Source organism: Corvus brachyrhynchos, unplaced genomic scaffold (genome assembly GCF_000691975.1).
Source record: "Corvus brachyrhynchos isolate BGI_N302 unplaced genomic scaffold, ASM69197v1 scaffold87, whole genome shotgun sequence".
Taxonomy (NCBI): Eukaryota; Metazoa; Chordata; class Aves; order Passeriformes; family Corvidae; genus Corvus; species Corvus brachyrhynchos.
Genome location: NW_008239767.1, coordinates 5,103,265 through 5,114,436, shown reverse-complemented (window position 1 = coordinate 5,114,436; position 11,172 = coordinate 5,103,265).

Here is an 11,172-nt window from a genome sequence, read left to right as displayed (position 1 = left end):
TCCCAATGGAAGATAAAACTGCTCCGAGGTCCCAGCTACCAGATCTCAGCTATTCTCCCTAATGCCGACTTATGGAACAAAAATAAATGTGCATGGGTGAGGCTGATGCCCGAACCACTGAATAAAGGTTATTGTCTGTCAAGTTTCCACAGTGGAGAGATTACAGCAAGGTACAGCCTAACTAAGTGAGATACTGCCCTGCTAAAATGTAAAGAGCAGGAAAATTTATTTAAAAAACAGCAAGAATTTAGCACTATTAAAATTAAAATGTAATCCAGTCCCACATTAAGCTGATTAATTACTTTGCAAAAATGACATTTGAAATAATGTATCAGGGTCATTACTTTCCTGGTCAGAGGAATTATCATTTCAGATGAAGAGAGAAGGGAAATTGTGCTCAAGCAGGGGAAAGGTGCCACTCTTGGCATCCAGCTCTTGTGGAAGTACAGGAGTGACCGCCAGGCTGAGCAGAGCCTGCTGTGGAGGCAAAGGTGAGGGGATCCAATTTTCCCAAGGCACTTGTTGCCTGGGAATCACACATCACCATGTGCCTCTCCTTGATTTGGGCATGAAAAGGTTATATTCTGCCAGAAGGGGTGGGATCCCCACCAGCCATAGGGTAGTCATGAGAGGTGGTGCAGTGCAGGTGGTGTAGCTATTTTGGCCAGAGGTTTGGGCTCCGTTCTGGCCATGTGTATTTTTTGCTGGTCCTTGGTCAGGGTTTCACACAGGTGCCACGTGCCTGTGGTAGCCACGGGCAGAGTCCCCTCCACACCAACACAGAGAGACATGCACAGCTCCCAGGTGTACCCCCCCCCTCCCCCCAGCTCATCCTGCAGCACTAAAGAGATAGGGGCTACATCAAGAATGTGTGCCCCAGCACTCCATTTGCAAGGCAGCCAGGAATCAGGACACCCCTGAATTGCCCACTGCCCAGAGCAAGAAGCAAAGCCCTTAGCAGATAATACCTGATTTTTAAGACTTCCTCCCTTTGAGAAAATGCTGAAGAGTCCTTTTGGCCAGTTGTCCAAATTGGACTTATACCACAAGTCTTTTAGGGGTCTCTGAGTGTGGATATGTGCACTTGCAACCATAGAAATTAGCTTAGGAGAAATGCCTGGCAACTCAACCCATGCAAAATGCATATAAATGATGTGGAAAAAAAAGAAGGAAAGATTTTACTGCTCTACTTGTCACACAGATTTATAGAAGAAATTGTGTGTTTAGCTTAGAGGGAATTCAGAGAGAGAAATGAAAGGACAAGTTAATTGTAACGACAGTTTGAATTACTTGAACAAATATATTTTGGGAAAAGGGACAGAACATTAGAGCTGTAAAACTCTCTAGCCTCCTGGCTCTTTCCATTTTATCTGGATTTCTATTAGGGTCCAAATTCATTTCAACCATGGAATTTTAAAGCTTTCTTATTAAGGTGCATAATGACCACATTTTTATAGGTACAGATGGGAGGAGACCTTCAGTGCTCTGCACAGATTGTAATTGCAGCAGTATCCAAGTGAAAAACCTGCTTATTTTGTGTCTAGAATTTCGGGAGAGCTGCTGTTCCACAAAACAGGAAAGGCAGAATTATTCACCTGTTGGGCAGGGACACAAGGTGCTTTCCAGGGAGCTGCACAGGAGAAAGATCCTATCATTTGCACCAGATAGAAGCCTTGACATCTAACACATATTTCTGGGTGCTCAAGCCTGGTGCTGGGGGGGACTTTGTAAGGCTCTCTGAGGAGGAAAGGAAACTCCTGCTTGGCCAGACCTGGAGACACTAACCACCTAGGTGGTCATCACCCTAACCACAGCCACCATCCATGACGGTGCCGTGGATGCAAACTGCCACCCCAGGCAAGGTGACAAAGGAGTTTTCCTCAGGACTTGGCCCATGTTCTGTGCCTCTGTGAGATACTTTCTTTATGGGATCAGTGTGCCCCTGCCCCAAAGGTCTCTGAGGTGCTCCCAAGGTGGCACACTGAAAGAAGTGTTTCTCTTATTCTGGGGCTGAGGTGGGGGCTCTCTCTTCATCCATGAGGGAGGCTGGTGCTCAGTCTGAAAAGGTGGTGTCTGTTTGCAGGATCTTCCTGTCAGATTCCTCCCACATCAGACTTCCCTTTCATCCCAGTGGTGACCTAGGAGAGGAAGAGGAGGAGGAGCTCTTGCTTCAAAGGGCTCCTTTGTTTGGAGAAGGGCTGGTGTATGACACAGAAAGCAAATGAAATTACTGAAATGGGAGGCCCTGCTGATTACTGGGGGTCAGGGGGTCTGTCCCAGGCTCTTGGGCACTCTATGTCCTAAATGACGCAGGAGATGCAACTCGATTTTGAACTGAGCTGCTAAATGGAAATGGCACATGCTGAGCTGCCATAAGCCTTCACCACCACTCACAGAGTAAGGCTGGGACAGCAGCTCTGTGCGATTCTGTACCTCATTAACCAGTACAGGAACGCCTGGAGCTGGCTGGTGATGCTGTCCAGGAACAATGCTGCCCATCAGCTTTCCCTTCCCCACACTCAGCCTCCCACTGAAGGGCTCTCCATATCTCTTACCCACCCTCCTGCAGATGCAGCAGTGCTTAGCAGGACACGGCTTCCTTAAAGAAGAGGAAAAAGTAGCAAAAGAGGCAAGAAGAGGAAAAAAGTCCTCCCCTCAAAATGAAAGTATTTTTGTGACTGTGCCAAAGGCAGTATTTTTGCCAAGCCATTAGCTGCTCCTTGGTTCTCCAGCTTTTCTTTAATCACAGCTGTAATATTTGTGCTTTCTCCTCCTCAGTTCTTTGGTAGCTGACGTAAATATTACAGAATGTCAGTATTCTTCCCACGTCTCAGCTGGTGACAAAAGTCATAAAAACAAGTGACTAACAGCTCCAGTGCAAAACACCTTTGTGCTGGTGCTCTGCCAAGGGAAGGAACCATCGAGGCTGCTTCACAAATACAAACTCTGTAAGGTTTCCTTACTATATGAATCCAATTAGCTGAAGCTATTTAATTGGGAAGTGGTAAAACAGCTTGGTAAAATAATAAAAATTAAAATTTGTTTGATTTCACAGAGAAGGAAGCAGCCTCAGAAAGAAGTCTGAGTCTTACCCTCACTTCAGGTCTCAGTCAAGGCTGTGTGGATGCATGACACACAATGGTGGAGAGGTGTCATGGCCCAGCTGGATGGTGGGTGCAGGTCCAGGAGGCTTCCCACAGGAGAAACACCTGTGGGCTGCCCAGGACTGCACCCAGGACTGAAGCAAACACGCAGGATGAGCCTTAGACCCAGAGTTTCATTCCTCAGTCTCTCCATCCCATGGCTGCTAAGCTGCCACCTAAGCTCTAAAATGCTCACAGTTGCTTCCAAGCACATCCATTTCCAGTACAGAGGCTGCCCCAAAGCTTCATGTCCACTCCAAGGCATGTCTTGGGGCCCTGGCTCAGCCTGTATGGAGCAGAATGCCATGATGTTCAATTCTCATGAGCCTCCAGGCTCAGCTTCCTGTCCAGGCTCAGCACTGTGGTGTTAAACTGCCCCTGGTGCCATTTCCCAGCTGCCTCCCTGAATCTGGAGGTCCCTGAACACCTCAAGGACCTCATCCATCTCTCATCCCAGCCTCATGAGCTTCTGCTGTCAGTAGAGCAGGTGATGGAGTCAAAGGCTTCACGTGCCAAACAGACACCCCTCCAACTGTCTCCTCGTATCTACCCTGATCCTTGTTTCTGCTCTCCATAAGGCTGTGAGAGGAGATCAGCAATGACCCAGAAACAAGCTGAAGAGAGAAAGAGGCTTAAAAATTTTTGTAAAGGGTCAGGAAGAATAAGGAGGGTGAAGCTGCTGAGCTGGGTTCCCTGAGTGCTTGGGCAGAGCACACACACATGGCACTAGGGCTCAGTGTGTGCCAGGTCTCCGGCACAGCACAGCAAGGCTCAGCACAGCTCCAGCACCAACATCTTTCTGGCCAAGGAATGATAGTCTTGGGGCACGTCCCCACCACCAGGACAAGGCTGCCATGCCAAGTGATGCCACAACAGTCAGGCCAAACAGGGCTGTGGGGAGGACCAGGCAGCTGATGCTCCTGTGCCTGGAGGCATCATTGACCACATTTAAACCACTTCTGGCAGGTGCTTGTGCAGGCTTCTCTTAAAAACCTGCAATGCCACAGCCTCCCCGGGGAGCTTCTACCAGTGATTAACCAGCCTCAAAATTAGGAAGTATTCACTGGTAGCCCGGCTGAATCTGCCTTGCCAGGTCTGTTATGCCCTGTGGGTATGAAGGAAAGTTCATGTACCTAAATTTGTGCAGATATATCCCATGTTTCCTCTGCTCTTCACTTCCCTGGACTAAGGGACCTCCACTTTGTCTGAGATCCTCCTCAGAGTCCCCTGGGTTGTTTACAGAAAAATCTTACAACAGCCTTACTTCAGTTGTAGAATGGTCTGGGTTGCAAGAGACCTTAAAGATCATCTAGTTCCAACTCCCCTGCCATGGTCAGGGACACCTTCCACTAGACCAGATCACTCAAAGCCCCATCCAGCCTGGCCTTGAACATCTCCAGGGTTGGGGCATCCACAACTTCTCTAGGCAACCTGCTCCAGTGCCTCACCACCCTCACAGGAAAGAATTTCTTCCTAATGTCTAATCTAAAACTACTGTCTCTTAGTTTAAAACTGTTTCTCCTTGTCCTATTGCTATCAAGGCATACAAGCCCTGCTTGCATCCACCATTTCCTTCTGCAAAAGAAGTGGCATGATTTGAGACTGGAATTTGAATTTTTTTTTTTGGTGTGTACATGAGCAACATCCCCAGCTTTTCCATAACACCTGTTAAGATTACCTGTAGCCCAGAAGTGACTAGTTTTGAACATTCAAAAAAATCCCACCAGGCAGAATAAACCAATGACTTAACCACCAATGAACTCGTGCATTCCATAAATGCATAGAAGGGCTTTTCCATGCCTACAGCATTGCTGCAAACTTTGGTTCCTGCCATGGAGGCAAATAATGCTCCCAGTATATTCCAAAGCAGGACTTTCACAGACAAGTCTCTTTTATCAGCTCAGCTGCTGGTGAGCTGAGGTTACACCCTGCAGCCAGGCAGCAGGGAGGCAGGAGGATGGCTGAGGCCCTGCCCTGCGCTGCCCTGCCCTGCCCGGCTGCCCTCACTCCCCTGCACCAGCACACGCGCGGGCAGACAGGCGGAAAGCTGTGCCACGTGAATGCCTGGGATATGGATAAGTGCATTTTCATATTACATCTAATGTAATAAGTCAGTTAAATGCCCCTAGTCTGGGGAGGGCAGCATGTTAATAAACAGTCGTTACCAGCAGCTGACAGTTGGTTAGCACAGATTAATTCCTAATGAAGAAAAAACTCTTTATGTAATGTAATGCTTCTGGCTGGGGATCAAGGGTTGCAATCATCCACCCACAGCAGACCTTTAAATCCGGCTTTGTTCCACTGCAGGAAAAACAGACAAAAAAACCCCCCAAAAAACCAAACCTGCTATTTTTTTAAAGGCTATGATTCAGCCAGTGTCACTCAGATTCTAATTCCAGGAGCGCTGAGCTTGTTTCCTAAAGAGTACAATATGTTACACCATGGCCTGGTGACGCAGATGTGGCAGAGGAGGTGGTGTGAGGCAGGAGTAGGGCACGGTGTGGACCCGGAGCCCCAGGGATGCAGAAGATGGCCTTGTGGGGCCACACCAGGGCTCTCACAGCTGGAGGGATGATGAAGGTTCCCTGACCTCAGCCACGGGTGTTTGGGGCTGTCCGATGGGTGCTTGTGTTAAAGGAGTCGCCCTGGGAAGGTGCAAGGAGCAGGGGTGCAGCTGTACCAGGCTGTGAGATGGGCTGTGAAAAGCAGGAGGTCAAAGGCAGCTTAAGCAGCAGGGGTGTTGGCAGGGGACTGTGCAGCTGCCCAGATCCAGGCAGCCGATGATGTGGTGGATGCACACACAGAGATTTTCACCCTCCTCACCATCAGGAGGCTCCCGGGACATTTATTTCCACTTGCCAGGAAGCAAGGCATTCCACTGACTCACTGATTTTCCTCTCCCTTCGTTAAGACATTCCCTGAGAGGAGGCCTTAGGTTCTGGTTCCTGGGCTACTCTGTAGGTGTCACCTTCTTTCCAGGCTTGTGCCAGTGTCACCCTTGCAGGGGGAACTTGCAGAGGTGCTTGCACCCACCCCAGCAGAGGGTCTGAGATATTCTCCCAAAGTCATGGGACCAAAAACTAAACTCACTGAAAAGCTAAATCCCCTGGAATACCAATAAATAGTGTCAAAAATTACCAGTTAAAAATCACTATAGTTACCCTGTGACCTAAGGTATGGATACAATAAAACTGCTTCACATGCAGGCAGGTGATTTGTACATGTGAGGCCTGGTTATTTACTACACCTAGTTTTATTCATTACCTGATAAGAATCTTCCTACTAATTTACTGATGATCTGAGGAATTTGACAATAATGTCTTAAAGCAAGAATTATTCCATATTACTTGAGCATTTTATCTTCTATGGAACACTGACTTACCCAAAATAAATGTACATGAAGCAGGAGAAGCTCCACAACTTGTGACACGTGAATAGGAGAAGGCAAAGGAGACCCATATCTCCCCAGCAGCATGGATACTCAGCAGGTTAAATGGGATCTCTCAGATCCTGGGGTTTTCTTTCATCTCTTTTCCGTTTCACCTTGCGTTTCTGCAGTGATGCCAAATTGCGGAAAGCAGATTAAATCTGTAAGAAGTGTGAGAACAAAGTAAGTTCTGTGCAGGCAAAGGACTTCAAACAGGGAGAGAGGCTGGTGGCAGAGATACTGTCATAGGCAGAGACTTCAAAAGAGGCATGGCAGGTGATTGAATTTGCAGCTGATTGGCATGGCCAGAGCGGGGTACACGTGAGTGAGGCTGAACTCTACTGATTTCTGTTTAAATGGCTCCTTAGAGTTTTTGTCATTCATGTACACTTGTGTTAGGGGGACCTGGAAGAGCCCTGTTCTCCTGTCTAGGACCATGATGTTGCCCCTGAGGCTTCCCAGATCCTGAGGATGGGAGGACAGGAGCACTGCCACTGAGGTACTTCCAATGCAACAGCCCAGCCAGCAGCACCCCCAAACTTCTCTGCAGCTTAAGCTACACACTGTGGCAGACGAGAGGGGTGGAGAGAAACACCACGGGGCTGCTGCCCAGGGAATACATGTCCAGAAGTCCCTGACTACCAAAGGTCTGTCAGCTGATAGTACCTGGGTGTGCAAAGGAGGCTTCCCAGCAGGCTGCCATGCAAGCAATGCGGGTTGGGTACTAACATGAGCAGAGAAAATGGTCAACAGCCCCTCTCTGAGCCTTTTTCATACACTGCTTTTTACCAGTAAAGTCTCTGAGCAGCTTTATGCTTCTCAGCACAAAGCAAAATCCACCTACTTTTTACTCATGGACAACTCTGTATGTGCTGTAATGGAAATTACAGGCCACATTTATAGCTGAGAGAAAATTTGTGACACCAATACAAAGTGAGCAACGAGATGAAAACATCCAACTATTGGCATCAGGGATGAAACAGCCCCATTAGATCATCTTACTCATCTCTCAAAAATGCTGAATGGTTTCTAATACTTTGTCTGGGCTATGAAAGAAGTCACTGTTAAAGGGATGCCAGTCTGAAGATTGTTAATGGCTTTTTTGGCTCCGGCACTCTGGACAATGTCTTTAGTGTAAAATGAAGAGATAAGCTCTAATAAGAGCTTCAGAATCCATGTGCAAAAAGCATGTACAGATTAATAACAACCTCCAGCACTAGAAAAAGACAAAAAAACAGACAACCTTTTTTTAGAAATCTCAATATAATCTTGAGTTTTGCAGTTTTAAAATAAAAAATCTTAAAGAAAATTTCACCAACATTTTCTGTCTCAAAACATGCTGCTTTAGATATGTCTGCTCTGTATTTTTCTGGATTTATTTAGTTTCTTTGCTCAGCCTTTGCTGAGAAGCTAGGGAAATGAAGGAAGTCAACAGAAGGAAAAAGTTTGAAAAGCTTTCAAGGACAAATATTGAAAAGAAACATTTTATTGTAGAGGGGAAGATGGTTTCTCTGTCTCTTTTTTTTTTTTTTTTTTTTTTTTTTTTATGTTGGAAAAGCAGCATTCTCAGAGCTCAACTCTGGGTGGTAGCATAGGACACCCTGCACTGACCACTGATGACAATCATGGGAAGGGTATGATGTATTCCCGTACATGTCATGCTTTATATATTCAGCACAAACCTCATCCATTGTGTTCCTCCATACCACAGACTGAATTCCTGGAGATTTCTGACTTTCCTGGACTGTTTCTGGGCTGACAACAGCACACTGTCCTGCAAAGCCATAAACTTGCTACTCCACATGCTAATAGTCTGCTTTTTGGGTCCTTGCCCAGAGCATCTCAAACCACTATCTCTCCTTCTATTAGCTCTGGATTTCTCTCTGGAATAATGACCTTATTTTTCTTTAAACATAAACCATTCAAATGCTATTAGTATCAAACCTCTGACAACAAATTTGCTGTTGCCAGAGAGGGAGTGGGAAGGATTTAGCCTAAGAAATCAGAGCCCATTTTCAGGTGCCTGAGAGTTCAATGAACGAAAAACTGTCATTTAAATCAAAGCCATAAACAAACCTACTAATGCTAAGCATCTTTCCATAGCTAGAGAGTGATGCCTTTTGGAGAGGGAGTGAGGAAGGAGGGTAGATCTATTTTATTCTGGTTTGTTGCATCTCTGGGTGAATTTTACCACCCATGGGAGCTGCTCAGCTGGCTCTCCTGAAGCCTCCAGTTACCCGCACATTGGAGCGAGTGTGGACTATGGCAATCTGGATTTTTTTTTGACGCTTCCCCCACCCTGGGCAGTAAGCATCCTTTCCAATCCTCTGCCTTGGCCAGAGGCTATCAGGAAGGTGTCATTTCCTTCCAGATACAAATACACATCTGTTTGCAGCCTCTTTCATGCTGGGGTAATACAGCATACACCAAACTGCATGACAAAGGTGCATGACTGCACCCTGATACACCAAACTGCATGACAAAGACTTCTTTGCTGACCCACCCTGGCCCCTGGGCCGTGATGGCTTCACTGTGCGGTCATTCCTGCGAGGCCCCCATCTGCTGGGATCCGTGGCGTCAGGCAGCGCGGAAAAGCAGCTGTGGAACCGCTGGTGGCCAGCAGGTGGAAGCCTGCCTGCAGCGATGCTGCCTGCCTGCAGCGATGCCGCCTGCTTGCGCCGCTGCCCGCCGGCTGCCTGCCTCCGCCGCTCAGCCCCGCAGCCTCAACCACTGCCGCCTGGCTGTCGCTCTGCCCCCGCTGCTTCCCACGTCCCTGCCAGCCCCACTGCCCACGTTATGCTCCAAGAGGCAGAGACCCGGCCTTAGTCGGTGCTGCCTCCTGACGCAGCTGCCTATTGCAGTGTTGGAGTCTCTGGGCAAAGAAAAAATTCCAAGTTGGTATTCCAGATGGAAAAGCACGTGAAAGAATAGAGTGAATGACAGCAAAATTTCTCCCTTTCTTTTCCTTAACCTCCATGTCTCTGTACTGCAGTGGAAAGAAAAATTGCAGATGATTCTGTTCCCCTGACTGACACTACAGGACTTGATCTGTCTGGACAGTGCTGGGTGTAAGGCTCACCCCCACCCTGTCTCATCCCCGAGGTCAGTCCCCAGATGCGACACAAGCAAATGGCACTGGTGGCAGAAGTGGGGCAGCCCTGATGTGGACACAAGTCCTGGGGACAGGCAGCTGCTCCTGCCACTGCTGTAGCTTGTTCACTTCTGCTTACCTTGGCTTGGATGTGTCATGGAATGAGAGCAAGAAACTGAACTAGAAAGGGAATGTGTTAGCTATGAGAGGCTAAAGGGAATAAATGCGCGGAAGAGGAAATATGTGCAGAAATCAATGACGTGAGAAACCAAAATTGTCATAGCAAAAACTGTACTAATTATGTTTGTGTTTTTCCTCTTCTATGGTCTGAATAATCCTTTTTAAAGTCTGCCATTTGCTAGTGTGCTTGCAGCGAAGTGTACATCCAGTTTTCTCTATTTTATCTGGAAATAAAACCACTAAGATAAAGACTGCCTCTTCTATCTATTCCACCTCAGTGAGCTGCTGAGACCTTTCTAATAGATCTTTTGTGCCCCGGTCCTCCTGGTGATGTGCCTTATGCTTGCTCATATACTTCAGTGACTCTTTTCAATGGCCTCCACACAATGGCTTTAGTGGTACATGCATGGATTCATATAACTGGGATTGACCTGGTTTGGAAGGGGGAAAGAGGAAACAATGGTGAAATGATGTGGAAAAGGTAAAAAATAAAAGGGCTGGATTTTTCTGTAACACAGCTCACCTAACACATTACAAGCTCAACACTGTACACCTTTATTTTCAACATCTGGCACTCTTTTTCCTATGCAGCTTCTGCTTCACAGCAGGTCCAGGCATCTTTGACCCTGCTGAGTTAACTTGTTCATCGATGACTTGGATGAAGGGGCAGATTCCTCCTCAGCAAGTTCACTGATGACACAAAGCTGGAGGAGTGGCTGATACCCCAGAGGGCTGTGCAGCCCTTCAGAAGGACCCCAACGGGGTGGAGAGAGGAGTCATCTGAAATTCATCGAAGGCAAATGCAGGGTCCTGCACGTGGGGAAGGATAGCCCTGAGCATGGATACAGGCTGGGGGCTGATGTGGCTGATCTGCTTTCTGTGAGGTGTAGACCTGTTCTCAGCGATGCTCAGCAGAAGGCAAGTGGCAATAGTGACAAGCTGCAGCAAGGTACAAGGAGAAAGCTGTTTAGAGAGGCTGTAGAAACTTCACCCTTGGAGGTATAAAAAATTCAACTGTACAGGGTCCTGAGAAGCCTGATCTAATTGGATCTTTCAGTCTGGAGACCATAAAGTACCATCAAAACTTTTTAGTAGGTTATACAGGGAAATAGGCCAGTTCACCAGTGTATAGTCATCAGAAAAGACACACTAACATCAGGACTTCCTCTTAAGGTTCAGTTCATACTGAACAGTAAATACTAAATTCAAATATTTTTGCAAACCACAAGAAAAAATTAAACCCATGGCATGGGATAAATACATCATCTCCAGACAGTGGTTGTGTTAATAATAAGTCTGGATCCCAGACAATTTCTTGGTACAGCAAGAAG